At 38.4% G+C, this 16,286-nt stretch overlaps 1 protein-coding gene across 4 annotated transcripts in view; it reads left to right on the forward strand.

The window, feature by feature from the left end:
• The first annotated feature begins 231 nt into the window (after positions 1–231).
• plekhm3 (pleckstrin homology domain containing M3) overlaps positions 232–16,286 on the forward strand; it is a 104,323-nt gene continuing 88,268 nt past the window's right edge. The window contains exon 1 of one of the 4 annotated variants that reach the window (XM_002937114.5): positions 232–348. The gene's annotated coding sequence lies outside the window, so the exon portion shown is untranslated. Of the gene's footprint in view, positions 349–405; positions 1,014–1,061; positions 1,520–16,286 lie in introns of those variants that run through there. The other 3 variants (XM_031893432.1, XM_031893433.1, XM_031893431.1) reach the window with 3 other exon arrangements.

The raw sequence follows: 16,286 nt of genomic DNA on the forward strand, positions 1-16,286 counted from the left end.
CAAAGCCTTTACCCTGCCTTGGTTGTATTATTCTCTGTGTAGTTCCCCCATTCTCCTGCTTCATTTACCGAATAACCAATTAAAAAGTTCGTCCAATTTTCCTTTTTAAATTATAAATGTAAATAGATATCACTAAATAGCTCTAAATCGGTGCCCCACTTGTCAGAGTCTTATTGAAACTGGTTTCTGCGCTTGAGCCTCTAGGAACTGTAATTACCTTCCTTGTTGCAGGGAGGACCGTGAAGGGGGGAGGACTAAAGGTTGGGTGATAGTAAACAGGGAAGTGATGCAGAATGAGCATGAGTACAGGAGCCGCTCTCAGTGCTAGGAACTGCCTGCACAAGCCGGGTGCGTATTGCTGTAAGCTATCCCCTTTAGTACCTAGGGAACCCTTTAATGCAGCTTGAGCATAAAACGTTGTCCTTGTTAGTTGACATGGAAGTATCGCATGCAAACATTTTCATACTTGTCTGAATAAAAATAAATCTGGCTCATAACCCTATTGATATTTAAAAAATAAATTCTGCACATTTTCTAACAATATTCTTTCCTAAAAAAGCATGACTGTTGAAAGAATCTGAGTTTCATGGCATTTAGAAAACACATTTTACAAGATGAATAATCTTATGAATTCATTATTTTTGCCTGAGGTGTTTGTATTATATAAGATTTTGTTGTTTCTCATGATCTCAGGGGATTATTTTCTCTGCTTAACCTGCTGCATTTGTTTTCTTACACTGGATGGCAATATTGTTGTTTCCAGTTCTGTTGGTATGCTGTGCTGTCACAGGCATGTAAGAGTTAATCTTTTGAGATTGATGCAACCATGGGAAGGGGGTGCTGCTGTGCTCTTTGCAGATTAAATTGCACATCAGAGTACTGTGCCTGAAGGAGGGGATCCTGCTGCCTATACTGTAGATTCAGCTAAGCAGGAAAAGACTGAGTCTGCAATTATGTCTGGGGGATTCTGTAGAGTGGAAGGAGAGGATGTTTCATACCTTTCCTATGTACAGGTAATTGCTTCTTTGCTGCTTTCTTCACATCTCTAAATTTCAGGGGCCACATTACCTTTCTATTTAGCAGCAGATTGTTTTCCTTTTTTGGTCCTGGAACAAACTTCAGGTTAGTAGTGATGGAAAAAAACAATATCTCGTATCTTTTATCAGCACAAAGCCTTTACCCTGCCTTGGCTGTATTATTCTCTCTGTAGTTCCCCCATTCTCCTGCTTCATTTACCGAATAACCAATTAAAAAGTTCGTCCAATTTTCCTTTTTAAATTATAAATGTAAATAGATAATAACACTAAATAGCTCTAAATCGGTGCCCCACTTGTCAGCCTCTTATTGAAACTGGTTTCTGCGCTTGAGCCTCTAGGAACTGTAATTACCTTCCTTGTTGCAGGGAGGACCATGAAGGGGGGAGGACTAAAGGTTGGGTGATAGTAAACAGGGAAGTGATGCAGAATGAGCATGAGTACAGGAGCCGCTCTCAGTGCTAGGAACTGCCTGCACAAGCCGGGTGCGTATTGCTGTAAGCTATCCCCTTTAGTACCTAGGGAACCCTTTAATGCAGCTTGGGCATAAAACGTTGTCCTTGTTAGTTGACATGGAAGTATCGCATGCAAACATTTTCATACTGAATAAAAATGAATCTAGCTCATAACCCTATTAATATTTAAAAAATAAATTATGTACATTTTTCAACAATATTCTTTCCTAAGAAAGCATGACTGTTGAAAGAATCTGAGTTTCATGGCATTTAGAAAACACATTTCACAAGATGAATAATCTTATGAATCTATTATTTTTGCCTAAGGTGTTTATATTTTATAAGATTTTGTTGTTTCTCATGGGATTATTTTCTCTGCTTAACCTGCTGCATTTGTTTTACACTGGATGTGAATATTGTTGCTTTCAGTTCTGTTGGTACGCTGTGCTGTCACAGGCATGTAAGAGTTAATTTTTTGAGGATGATCTCATCATAGGAGAAAAGTGCAGAATCATATTAAAGAGCCTTAATGTGAGCCTTAATTAATCTCTTTCTGAATCTACAATGACAGGATGCATTAGGGCCTGGTTTTCAGTCTGCTGCACTGTGTCATTTGAATGTCATTACATTTGCCGTTTTATCATACAGTGTTAACCTTATAGTCTGAGGATGGTTTTAGTTTTTAGATCATTATGCAAATGTATAAACTGATGGCTCAGTATATTTGTTAGTACTGTGCAGCTGATGTACTTCTTGCTTTAAGTCCAGCTCATGAAAGACATTAAAAAGGGTGACACATCATTGAACAGATATAATGCATGTTATCAAGAAAACTGGCCTGGTAGGGGGGATAAAGAGGGATCACTGAAGCTGACATTTTGTATTTCTGCTATAATAACTTGCTAATGCATAATAATGTTGACATATAGGACCATGAGTCTACATTAAAATACAAAAATAAGGATTCAGTATAAAAACTCGGCAGGAGCACTTCAGCTTAGGGTTCTACCACCCAAAACAATTTGCTTTTACCAATGTCTAACATCAAATATATGATTGTAATATATGATATAAATATATGATTATGAAGATTTATCTATACTTGCTGTTTGAAGTGGCTATACAGCTTTAATGACTGCACTGTAGTCATTACATGTAACTAGACTAGGGGGGTGATTTCTCAACCCCCTTTAGGACCCCCTAATAGATTGTTAAAGTGATATTGTGAGTATGTGTAAATATAACAATAAAATCCTGGATACCTTGCAATTTGTTTTTTTTTTTTAGCTTTCTCATTCCACCCACTAGCCCAATATTACTTACAAGTCTGACACTTTGACATGGCCAATTTAGCAGTCCAGGGAGATCCAGATCCATCAGTCATGCTTTGGCGGTTGATAAAATGTGTCTAATTGCTGCAGTTCAAGGCATCTCAGCCTAGAAGAGAATTCCCCCCCGCCCCCAAATGTCTTGGCTGATCCAGCTTTCAAGAGATGAGATGACCTATAAACAACCTGCAAGATTTCATATATTTATGCATTCTTAAAGTTTTTTTCTTTTGTTTCTGTTTACACTGCTTCTTCTAATACTGCCTTTGTTTTTAACTTTCATTTTTATTATGTACAGTACATAGCACATGGACTTATTTATTCAGCAGATGATAGGGGTGCTCTTCCTCAGATCTAAACCCATTAATAAATGACCGGCATGAAATTAGTCCAAAAAAATCATAATTATTTTTGCATCAGTTGTAGTTTATTAATCTTAGGATTTAGGAAAAGTCCTTGCATACACAGGATCTTGAAAACTTGTGTATGTAAGTACATAAATTTCTGTTTCTAGAGTGACCTAGGTTACCAGTACAGAAGCAACTAGGAAAATAGCATCTTATTGGTTTGTGCTTATTCAGTATTATTAATGTAGATATTTTGAAGTTTTTCGAAATTTTCAAAATTTGTTCTGCTTTCGTACAGATCACAGATTCTGTCCTAATTAGAGCTTCCCACAATGCAAGAGCCAATGTCAAACTAGAATAACAGGACTTGATACAGCAAGTCTACCATAAGCAAGATGAGAAGGGCTTTTAAAGATATTTTTTACACCATTTCCCACTGACTCTCACATGTCTATTTGCAGGATTCCCTTTGAGATGTGGTGTCTTTTGGGCCTGCACTTGTCCTCAGTGTGCTGAGGTGGACATAATAGAGCCGTTTGCTCTTGCAGTTCTAGGGTCCTTTTGGGCCTCATGGTGTGGTGTACCCATGCCCACCCAGCACCACCCCGGTAATTCTGCCACTTCTCATGGCACAAGCCAAAAACAGAATCTAAACTAAACAGATGGCAAATATAATTTTCATTTGTGTGGCAACTGACACCATGTTTAGCCTGACCAGTATTCTGCATGCACTCATAGCAGAAACTATGTTTTCCTGCATGAGCCCATCTGCCAGCTCATGTGAAGCATTGAATAACAATTTGCTTCATGTCTAGTAACCCATAAAAGCCAAATCAGTTGTGTGTAAAAATGTTTCTAAGCCTTTAATGTGCAAGATGAAATAACTATGTTCTTGTTAATATTTGATCTTATTTAGGAATCCAAATAAAACCTTGCACATCAATTCTTTTTTTCTTCTTTATGTATCAATAAACAGCAATAATATTGTATAAACTTTTGCCAGACACTGAACAAATCTGCACAAAGAAACATTTTCTGGCAGGTACTGACAGAATGAATTGTGTGGAGAAACAAGGGGAAATTGCAACAGGAGACTTTATCAACTGTCATTTTGTTTTTCTAAAATATTATTTATCCTTTGGGTTGGTCACCTTGTAGAATGTTAGTTTGGAATATGCATTGTAAGATGACATGCAAATTGAGCGGCAGGATGAGAGTTCATGAATAAAGAAAGTTCTTCCAAATGTAGTATATTCATTGGAAGAAAGCAGGTCTCTGTGCTCCGTTTTAGAGAGCATACTTCTGTCACCGTTTTTTTTAAAGTCCATTGCAGGGTGCAAAGTACACAATGCATAGGTGTGTTTTGCACTTTGCAGCCTATGCTGCACTTGACTTGTTTTGACTTTTGTGCATGTTTACATGCACACAACATGATTAAAATATAGGCTTTGTGAATCATTTCTTAGCTGTTCTTACAACATTCTGCCCTGTATTGCCTGCAGCAATAGGGGACAGGCTCTGACAATTTAGCATGATAGAAACCTTAATTTAAAATATACGCATCTAAAAAGGCAGTGCTTGCAATTTACCCCAAACAAGCCCTAATCCCCAACTATATTCTGACAACCTCAGCCGCTTTTAGGGCCCACAAATCCATACCACATCATCTGCCCAGGCCCCACTTTAGATTTGGGCCACTGACAGTATTCTTGTCTTATTCCAACCCCAATGTTGTCCATGCATTCTTTCACCAATTGACACATGCTTTTAAAAAGTTAAACATTAAAAACTTGAACATGCTCAGGGTTATTTCACTTTTTTCACTATGGTGCATGCTCTCACAAGATTTAGAAAACATAATTATCCAATCTTGAACTTGGATGCCAGAATAAAAATAATGTATTTAATTTTCTGTTAGTTAACCAGAAAGATAAATACTGAAAAATATCAGCTTAATATATAATTCTCTCCAGTTTTGATAGTTTAGCTTTGCTAAGCTCAGTGCTTGGATATTCACTTTGGAGCCTTTTGGGGTGTATCACTGGTTCTAAAAAGTGTATAAAGGGATATAATGAAAATGTTAAGGTTTTAACTGCATTTACCATACATATTTTACCAAATGTTTTAGATTTCAAAAGTTGAAAAACATCCAATAATACTGGAAATACATGTTTCTTACAAATTTACATTATTGAAAGATACGTTTTTGAATTGTGAGCTAGAGAGGCCAAAGTCGTGTCCTGGATTCATCAGGCACCATAGGTTTAAAGTGGACCTGTCACCCAGACATAAAAAGCTGTATAATAAAAACCCTTTTCAAATGAAACAAGAAACCCAAAACCATTTTTTCATTACCACATCCATACCCATTATAAAAGCATTTAAGAATCCCAGCTGTCAATCATATATTGCCTGCCCCGCCTCTATGCCTTAGGCATAGGGGTGGGGCAGAGAGTTACTTTCACTTTCAATTCAGAACTTTTTAGATGTTACTGCCCTCCTCACATTCCCCCTCTCTCGGCACCATGTAATTTCGTAACCAGTGCATGGATATGGGCATCAGGTCCCCCCATACTGGCACAGAAACAAGATTTTGGCAGGATGCAATGCCTGCTTTGATAACAGTGTCCACAAAATGGCACCTGCCTGCTTGCTGCAATTGTGAATTCCAAGGCTGAAGAAAATAAGATTAAAATAATTTATATAGTGTAAGTTAAGTTTATCCAAAATCAATTTGGAATTATTTCTTAAGGTGACAGGTCCCCTTTAATATTAGGTTTTTTTTTTGGCCCCTCTGTCACCTATGCCCCCCTTTTTTTTAAAAAAAAAAAAGAGGGTGAATGCCTATACTAAAAACAAATCCACGCACACCCATTTTACCAGCACATTATTTTTTAGAAATCTATAATCACACGTCTGTAACAGTGTGCACAAAAATCCAAAGCACACAAATACCAAATATGCTGAAGCCCTACACTTACTTACCAAAAATTAGATTCCTAATCTACCAACCCACCATAATTGTCAGTCCTATCAGTAATGTACTTCGGAATGGTAATTCTGAAAATACTTTTTTTGTTATTATTATTACCTATTATTTGTATAGCACAGACACATTTCGACCATGCTGCCTATTAAAAGAAAGTTTTCCTCTAAAAAGCCATAGACCCTTGGAAAATACAAATTTAGTTGTTCGAAAATGGACAAACACAATGCCCTACTCCAAACCATGAAATTGAAAAGTTGTGCCAAAATCTTCAGTTTTGATGACACTTCTAAAAACAACCTTCATTTTTGAAATTCACAGTATCATATCTCTCAAATGCATTAGGTACTAAGATAAAATATCTCAAATATGAATGCCAGGGGACCCCTAAAAAGCTGGTAGGCATGCAGAGAAATTGCAATGCACAGATCATGTAAAGACCCCAAATTTGCTAACACACTGTATAGTACCACTCATCTCATCTCATGCTCTTTTAGAATTTAACAAAATATTTTTATCCTTGGATAGAGAACTGGCTGAAAGATAGATTTCAAAGAATCATTGTAAACGTAACATTACAGAATGGTGTTGGATTTCCTTTGTGCTTTTTCATAAATTACATTGTGGTTGGCGTTGTAGGTCCTCTCTATTCGCTAATGATACTAAATTGTCCAAAACTATAAGTTCCATGCAGGATTTCTGCCACTTTGCCGAAAGATTTGACTAAATTAGAGAACTGGGCAGAATTTAGCCTCTTCAGAGATCTCCTGTAGGGCCTTACCTTGGGAATGCAGTGCAGTTTTGGGGCCCAGTCCTTAAGAATTATAATTATAGGCAATTTAAATATAGGGAAAGGTTATCAAAGGTGCAAAGTGCAAAATCATGGGCAATTTTTTAAGTGATTAAAAGTGGGTGGGTGACAAAGCTCCCTGTGTGGCATGGCCCTGATAAATGAGAAGCAACAGATGGAATTCGGGCTGGGGGCTGTAGCAAACACATGGCTAGCCTAAAAGGCTGGGGGCTGCAGCAAACACATGGCACACGTTGTCATATACGCCAAAAACAAAATCCATAAAGTTGACCTGTAAATTTAATACTCCGCCTTCTCTTTTCCCTCAGGAGTTTATCATCAAAACTTACTGAATAATTGAACCGGCTCAGTCTGTCTGTAAACAAAAAAGCTTAGCCAAAGTTAGAGAATTAATCCAACATTGCTTAAACTGACACTGACATACTTGAATTAGATCAGTATTGCTAAAAACAGTCCCCAGCTTATGAACCTTCCTTCCAGCCATTTCAGCGTAGTGGTGCCCTAAGCTAATGGCAGATATTGGTTGGAGTTAAGTGTCTCTCCAGCAAGCTTGGATGGCGGGGGGCAGCATCGTGCAGTGAAAAACTGGAGAGCCAGATTTTATGTTGGGGGGAGGAGATCATTTTTAAAATTATACTAACACTGCTTCCTATGTCTTTATTCAGAATTTACTTCAGAATCAAGATAAAAAGCTGAGTTCAAGACTTCTGTCTAAAGACATATCATTATCAATTATTCACTTAGTGGGATATGTTCCAATTATGGACTCACAATTTACTCAATAAACAACTGGTATTGCTATTTTAATGTTACAGCTGGCCTGTTAATTATGTAATTGCAGCAATTGTATCAGATAACCAGGACTAGGTAAAATCCTATGTCTCTGGATCAGTTTTCCTACTGCGTGCAGTCAACCATTAGATCCTCCTGTATTCAGTTATATGGAGGCAGGGTAGTGGTAATATGGCAGGTTTAGTAATTTGCACTAAAGCAAAGGTCACATATTTTTTAGGCACCCCCAGTGAATGTAATCACTTACCTCATAACCAGGGCCAGTGCCTCTGCCAGCAGAAAACTGCACCGGCTCAGGGTACCTGCGGGCAAGCGATCATCTTCCCCTGGTCTACGCATGTAGATTACAAAGAAAAGCTGTCTTTTTTTGTTAAATTTCAGCTTTTCACTCTACTGCACAAGAGTAGGCTGTACAAAGACAGAAGGAAGAGGATCACTCCCTCACAGATACCCCAGGCCGGTGCAATTTTCTTCTTTGCTGCTGCTTGTTCAAAGATACATAGGGAGTTCAGAACAAATTGTCTGTTTTTAGTAGAAGGGGGGAGTTTAGAGAAAATAGTGCAACTTTCATATTGGTGCTTTATTATGGCAAAAGTAATAGGAAAATATGGATTTTTAATGTTTTTTTTTGTCCCAGAAGCATGTGTAATATATGGTCTTGTGCAAACAATAAATAGGCAATAATTATTTTCTGAGAGCAAGGGTTTCCTTTATGATGTCTTCCTTTAAAGGAGAAGAAAAGGCTAAGTCACTTGGGGGTGACTTAAATCGCCTACCTTTTACCCCGAGCTGGTGCCCCTGTTCGGAGAGAATAGAACCAGCCCGAGGTAGCTGCGATCGCTTCCTGCTTCACGTGCGCGCATGTGCAGTAGAGTGAAAAAGCCGAACTTAAACTATAAAGTCGGCTTTTCACTCTACTGCGCATGTGATTGTCCCGGGAATTTGCAGGCAGTGGGAATACGGAAGGAGGAAGCGCTCCGCTACAGTTACCCCGGGCTGGTTCAATTTTCTCCTAACAGGGGCACCAGCCCAGGGTACAAGGTAAGCGATTAAAGTTGACTTAGCCTTTCCTTGTCCTTTAACACCATTATGGTTATTTTTGTTTTAGTGGACACCGGCAGTAAAGTGAGTCGCCAAAGGAAAGACATACAGTATGCGTTGCTTCGTTTTATTAAGCTCACTTATTCAGCCTTTCATTTATTTGTGTTTTATTTTTCTATACTTATTTCAATAAGCATTTACTACTCCCAGCCACAAAACTTACTGACCAGTATCTCCTTCCTTATGCCTCCAAAATTTCAGAAAGGTTCTAGCATTTTACCCATGTGTCTACCTTTTCCTGCAATGTGGTTGTGCATTGCAGCCTGGGACAAAGTTGATAAGCCGTTACTAGATATTTTTTACTCCTGGCACTGCTGTTTCCTGGTTTAAACCTTATTTTTCTGATCATTCTGGTTCCTTCTCCTACTCACTTAACACAACTTTGTTGGCATTCCTCTATGCTGAGGTGCCCTGCTTTTCTTATTCTACAGTACATAGTTAAAAGGGTTGTTCATCTTGGACTTAACTTATAGTGTGATGTAGAACAGTGATCCCCAACCAGTGGCACAAGAGCAACATGTTGCTCACCAACCCCTTGAATGTTGCTCCCAGTGGCCTCGAAGCAGGTGCTTATTTTTTAATTTTTGGCTTGGAGGCAAGTTTAAGTTGCACACAAACCCAGTTTAATGCCCAAAAGAGTCTTCGGTAGGCTGCCAGTCCACATAGGGGCTACCAATAACCAATCATAGCTCTTTTTAAAACTATTTAAAACACATTTTATATGCTTGTGTTGCTCCCCAAAACTTTTTCAATTTGAATGTGGCTCACAGGTATAAAAGGTTGGGGATCCCTGATGTATACAGTAATATTCTGAGACAATTTGGAATTGGTCTTTATTTTTTATTATTTGTAGTTTTTAATTATTACACTTTTTGTTTAGCAGCTCTCCAGTTTGGAATTTCAGCAGCTATCTGGTTGCTAGGGTCCAAATTACCTTAGAAACCAGGGAGTGGTGTTAATGTGAGACTGGAATATGCGTAGGAGAGAACATGAATACAAAAATAAGTAATAATAAGTAACCATAAAATTGTAGCCTCACAGAGCCATTTGAAAGCTGGAAAGAGGCAGAAGAGGAAGACAATTCCAAAACTAAAAAAAAATTAAACAATGAGGACCAATAAAATTTTGTGTATATATATACAGTGGATATAAAAAGTCTACACACCCCTGGTAAAATGTCAGGTTTTGTAAAGCACACGCTTTACAAAAATGAGACAAAGCTAAATCATTTCAAAACTTTTTCCACCTTTAATGTGACCTATAAACTGTACCACTCAATTGAAAAACTGAAATCTTTTAGATGGAGGGAAGGAAACCAAAAAAAAAACTAAAATAATGTGGTTGCATAAGTGTGCACACCCTTAAACTAATACTTTGTTGAAGTACCTTTTGATTTTATTACAGCACTCAATCTTTTTGGGTATGAGTCTATCACTCTTGCCACTCTACCCCATGGCCCAGACATATGAAGAATACGGGAGATTGTTGTCACATGTACCACACAGCCAGTACTTGCCAGATATTCATGCAGCTCCTTTAATGTTGCTGTAGGCCTCTTGGTAGCCTCCCTGACCAGTTTTCTTCTCGTCTTTTCATCAATTTTGGAGGGAGTTCCAGTTCTTGGGGTGACTTAAATCGCTTACCTTTTACCCCGAGCTGGTGCCCCTGTTCGGAGAGAATAGAACCAGCCCGGGGTAGCTGCGATCGCTTCCTGCTTCACGTGCGCGCATGTGCAGTAGAGTGAAAAAGCCGAACTTAAACTATAAAGTCGGCTTTTCACTCTACTGCGCATGTGATTGTCCCGGGAATTTGCAGGCAGTGGGAATACGGAAGGAGGAAGCGCTCCGCTACAGTTACCCCGGGCTGGTTCAATTTTCTCCTAACGGGCACCAGCCCAGGGTACAAGGTAAGCGATTAAAGTTGACTTAGGCTTGGATGTTTTTCTTAGTAAGAAAAGGCTTTCGTCTTGCCACTCTACCCCATGGCCCAGACATATGAAGAATACGGGAGATTGTTGTTACATGTACCACACAGCCAGTACTTGCCAGATATTCATGCAGCTCCTTTAATGTTGCTGTAGGCCTCTTGGTAGCCTCCCTGACCAGTTTTTCTTCTCGTCTTTTCATCAATTTTGGAGGGAGGTCCAGTTCTTGGTAATGTCACCGTTGTGCCATATTTTCTCCACTTGATGATGACTGTCTTCACTGGGTTCTGTGGTATATCTAATGCCTTGGAAATTCTTTTGTACCCTTCTCCTGACTGATATCTTTTAACAATGAGATCCCTCTGATGCTTTGGAAGTTCTCTGTGGACCATGGCTTTTGCTGTGGGATGCGACTAAAAAAATGTCGGGAAAGACCAACTAGAGCAGCTGAACTTTATTTGGGGTTAATCAGAGGCACTTTAAATGATGGCAGGTGTATGCTGACTCCTATTTAACATGATTTTGAATGTAATCATGATTTTGAATGTAAACACAGCTACATCCCCAGTTAGAAGAGGGTGTGCACACTTATGCAACCACATTATTTTAGTTTTTTTGGTTTTCTTCCCTCCACCTAAAAGATTTCAGTTTGTTTTTCAATTGAGTGGTACAGTTTATAGGTCACATTAAAGGTGGAAAAAGTTCTGAAATGATTTATCTTTGTCTCATTTTTGTACAGCACAGGAACCTGACATTTTACTAGGGGTGTGTAGACTTATATCCACTGTATATACAAACACACACACCAATATCTATACTAAGGGGATTCATTAAATATTTTTTTTAAGTTTTTGTACTGTGCGTATTTTTTTCGACTTTTTCGTACCTTGTGACAATTCTGCGGCAATTTGTGCGATTATGAAAGTTTCAGATTCATTAAAGCTTAGTTATTGTGACTTTCCTTGGGCCAGGTTGAAGCTGCAGAGTGCCATTGAGTCCTATGGGAGGCTTCAAAAAACATGCACAGAAGGATCAAAGTCAGAAAGGTTTTCCTGCCATTTATGATCATTCAGATACGAAATTTTTTTGACTTTCGGATCACCAATACAACTATTACTTTTTTTTGTAAGCATTTCCATGACATTTTCGATCATCAGAAATTATCGGATCTAATCCGAATTTTACCCATTTCAGGATTTGAACTCATACTTTGATGAATCTGCCCCTAACTGTAGATTTTAGTATCACAATAGCCTTGAATATTATGAAATCATCAAAGCCATTTTTAAAGATAGCATCTGCCATCACAAAATCACTTAGAAGGGTGTTCCACAACCTCTGTGCCTTCACAGTTAAAAAAAACACGCTGCTTCAAATGAAATTTGAACTGAACTGGTTCTGAACTGGTTCTGTGGTTTCAAATTCCAGTATCATTGTTATAAAGATGACACACACATCCACCTGTCGGCTCAGGACATTTTTTATTGTTATCCTAAGTCACAGATTGACTTCCTCTATTATACCCACAATAATCACAACTGTGCAAGCCCAAGAAATATTTATGTGCTTTCAGACAGTGTTCCCATGCAACAGTATAATAGTACAAAAGCAGCAATCCAATCGGGAGTCTTTTACACTTACAAACATGTTTTTGACACATTCTTTAAATAGATTAGTCAACAGTGACCTCTACTGGTCACTCAAATCAACAGTAATGTATACCAATATGGCATAATAGGCAACCAAACTTCTGTCCTGCATATAATGATTTTACACAATTACCACAATTAGTGAAAAGCAAATATAATATCAGACAATGTAGGAACTTTGCTCTCTCTCTCTCTCACCTATATATATATATATATATATATATATATATATATATATTATATAAATATTTATATATACAATCTATAAATCATAATATTTAAACCCAGTGAGGGTAGCCAATTTATCCACTGGTCCTCTTTAAAGTGGAGCCTCTTGATTCTATAACTGATCTTATCCTATTTTCAGAAATTAGAGTTCATGATCTCTGAACACACTAAAATGTTTAGGAACGGGCTGATTTAGTTACTGACTTGTGTACATAAATCTGTACATGTCTGTTACACTTCAACCATGCTCTGTGAAGTAGCTAGGAGAAGCACGCCTTGGGGCATCTTTATTAACACTGGAATCAAACATCACCAGTAATGTGCCCATAGCATCCCATCAGTAAAGTTTAAAGGTGAAGGAAAGGTAAAAACTAAGTAAGCTTTATCAAAAAAGTCTATGTAAATACAGCCATAAGCACTCACAGAAAAGCTGTAGAGTCCTCTAGCAAAAGAAGCAAATTTTAGCTCCTTAAGGGCAGCGCTTCAGGGCATAGATTGGGGCATTATGTTTTCTGATAAAAATACAGAGCAGAAATGGTTGTCATTTAAAATGATATTAAATCATTACTGTTCTCAATTCATTCCATTAATAAGAAAAAGTAGAAGTGTTAAGAATCACCCTATGTGGCTTAACTCTGAGGTAAAGAAGTTAATAGGGAAAAAAAGGAAAGCTTTTAAGAAATATAAGTCAGAGGGGACAGTAGCTGCGTTTAATGAATATAAACACTATAACAAGTGTTGTAAAACAGCAATCCGGAAGGCAAAGATAGAAAATGAGGAGCGCATCGCGGCCGAGGCCAAGACTAACCCCAAAAAGTTTTTTAAGTATATTAATAGTAAAAAGATGCAGGTTGAGGGTGTGGCCCCATTGAGTTATAATAACAATATGGTTACAGCGGATACAGAAAAGGCAGATGTGCTTAACCAGTTCTTTTCTTCTGTGTATACAGTAGAGGAGCCAGTGGGCCAAGTCTCACCCAATAGCTTCACTGTTGCCTCAGCTCCAACTACACAGTGGTTGGCACAGGATATGGTGCTTAAAGGGTTACACACGATAAATGTAAACAAGGCACCTGGGCCAGATGGAATACACCCTCGGGTACTGAGAGAGCTAGGGGCAGAATTGCAGTGGCCCTTGTTTCTGATATTCTCAGACTCTCTTTCATCAGGTATGGTACCTAGTGATTGGAAGAAGGCGAATGTCACTCCCATATTTAAAAAGGGAATAAGATCTCAGCCTGGCAATTATAGGCCTGTAAGTTTGACATCCGTGGTGGGCAAGTTATTTGAAGGCTTGTTAAGGGATCACATTCAAAATTATGTAGTGGAGAATGGCATTATGAGCAGTAATCAGCATGGCTTTATGAAGGACAGGTCATGTCAGACCAATTTAATTGCTTTTTATGATGAGGTAAGTAAGAAGCTGGACAGTGGGGATGCAGTAGATATAATCTATTTGGATTTTGCCAAAGCATTTGATACCGTTCCCCACAAACGACTGCTTTCTAAGCTAAGGTCTATTGGTCTTAGTGAAGTCGTTTGCACATGGATAGAAAACTGGCTACAGGATCGGGTACAGAGGGTGGTTGTTAATGGCACATTCTCTACTTGGAGTAAGGTTCTCAGTGGGGTCCCTCAGGGTTCTGTACTGGGTCCACTTTTGTTTAATTTGTTCATAAATGACTTAGGGGAGGGTATTATGAGTAATGTATCAGTGTTTGCAGATGACACAAAACTCTGCAGACCAGTCAATTCTATCCAGGATGTGACATCCCTGCAGCAGGATCTTGACCAACTGGCAATCTGGGCAGCTAAGTGGCAGATGAGATTTAATGTGGATAAATGTAAGGTCATGCACCTGGGATGTAAAAATATGCAAGCCCCGTATAACCTTAATGGGACTGCACTAGGCAAATCCATAATGGAGAAGGATCTTGGAGTCCTTGTAGATAATAAACTTGGCTGTAGCAAGCAATGCCAGGCAGCAGCTGCAAGGGCAAACAAGGTTCTGAGCTGTATTAAAAGGGGTATAGATTCACGGGAGGAGGGGGTTATTCTTCCCCTTTACAGAGCACTGGTAAGGCCCCATCTAGAATATGCTGTTCAGTTTTGGTCTCCAGTGCTCAAACGGGACATTATTGAGCTAGAGAGGGTCCAGAGAAGGGCAACTAAGCTGGTAAAGGGTATGGAAAGTCTCGGTTATGAAGAAAGACTGGCCAAGTTGGGTCTGTTTACACTGGAGAAGAGGCGCTTAAGAGGTGACATGATAACTATGTATAAATATATAAGGGGATCATATAATAACCTCTCTAATGTTTTATTTACCAGTAGGTCCTTCCAACGGACACGAGGGCACCCACTCCGTTTAGAAGAAGGGAGGTTCCATTTAAATATTCGGAAAGGATTTTTTACAGTGAGAGCTGTGAAGTTGTGGAATTCCCTCCCCGAATCAGTCGTACTGGCTGATACATTATATAGCTTTAAGAAGGGGCTGGATGGATTCTTAGCAAGTGAGGGAATACACGGTTATGGGAGATAGCTCTTAGTACAAGTTGATACAGGGACTGGTCCGATTGCCATCTTGGAGTCAGGAAGGAATTTTTTCCCCTCTGAGGCAAATTAGAGAGGCTTCAGATGGGGTTTTTTGCCTTCCTCTGGATCAACTTGTAGTTAGGCAGGTTAGGTATAGGCATTATGGTTGAACTTGATGGACGTATGTCTTTTTTCAACCCAACTTACTATGTTACTATGTTACTATGTAAGAAACACAGGATTTTTTTTCTTCTCTTGTCTACACATGTTTTTCAGTATCAGACTTTTTCCGATCTCTCCTTAAACACATAAGGACACCCTTTAAAGATAATCACTGTCCTGTCCTGTAATATGGCAACAGACATACATTAGCTCAAATATCTACAGTGTGAAAACTACCCCTGGTATGTTTGCCTCCCTGGGTTTTCTGTAAGCATATTTTTTGAGGAACATAGAACACTTGTGTAAGAAGTTTGTATTAAAAAAATGTGCCAGCTAGGATCAGTAGCCTGAGCTTTTACAAGCTTTGTATACAAAATCAAAGATTTTTTTTAGGAGGGTCCTCAGTATGGAATCTCTGTCTAGTCTGATTTCCAATCACTAACACTGCTCCAACCTTATTAGCAGATTTGAACAGTTTTCATAGCAACCAGTATTTTTTAGTGCTAGTCTGTTATCTTAACTTATGCTGTGCCGCTGACACATTAATTTTGTCTTTTATAGTCTTGATATATAGTATCACAAACAATATTTTAGCATCCGGTAGGTAATGACTATGCCTTTAAACCCCATACTTAAATCACACTTTGTTTGGTAACTTCAGTTCTAAAGTCCTACAAAATCTGAACATTTCCAAGATTTCCAAACTTTGCATTGGTAGTTTTACATTTAAAAAATTTCCAAACCATAATCGCTAATGTTTCTTACTTCCTACTTGTTGTATTGTGTTAAAAATTGAAATAAAATAAATAAGTTACAAAAAATCACTTACACAATGAGGTGGTTAGTTCCATGCCTTAAATATTTGATTTTTAAAATTTTTATTGGGTTTTATGTACAATTCAATCTTGCAATAGAAATAATCAAGCATTAGTTCAGC

The sequence above is a fragment of the Xenopus tropicalis genome, chromosome 9, assembly GCF_000004195.4.
Source record: "Xenopus tropicalis strain Nigerian chromosome 9, UCB_Xtro_10.0, whole genome shotgun sequence".
Classification (NCBI taxonomy): Eukaryota; Metazoa; Chordata; class Amphibia; order Anura; family Pipidae; genus Xenopus; species Xenopus tropicalis.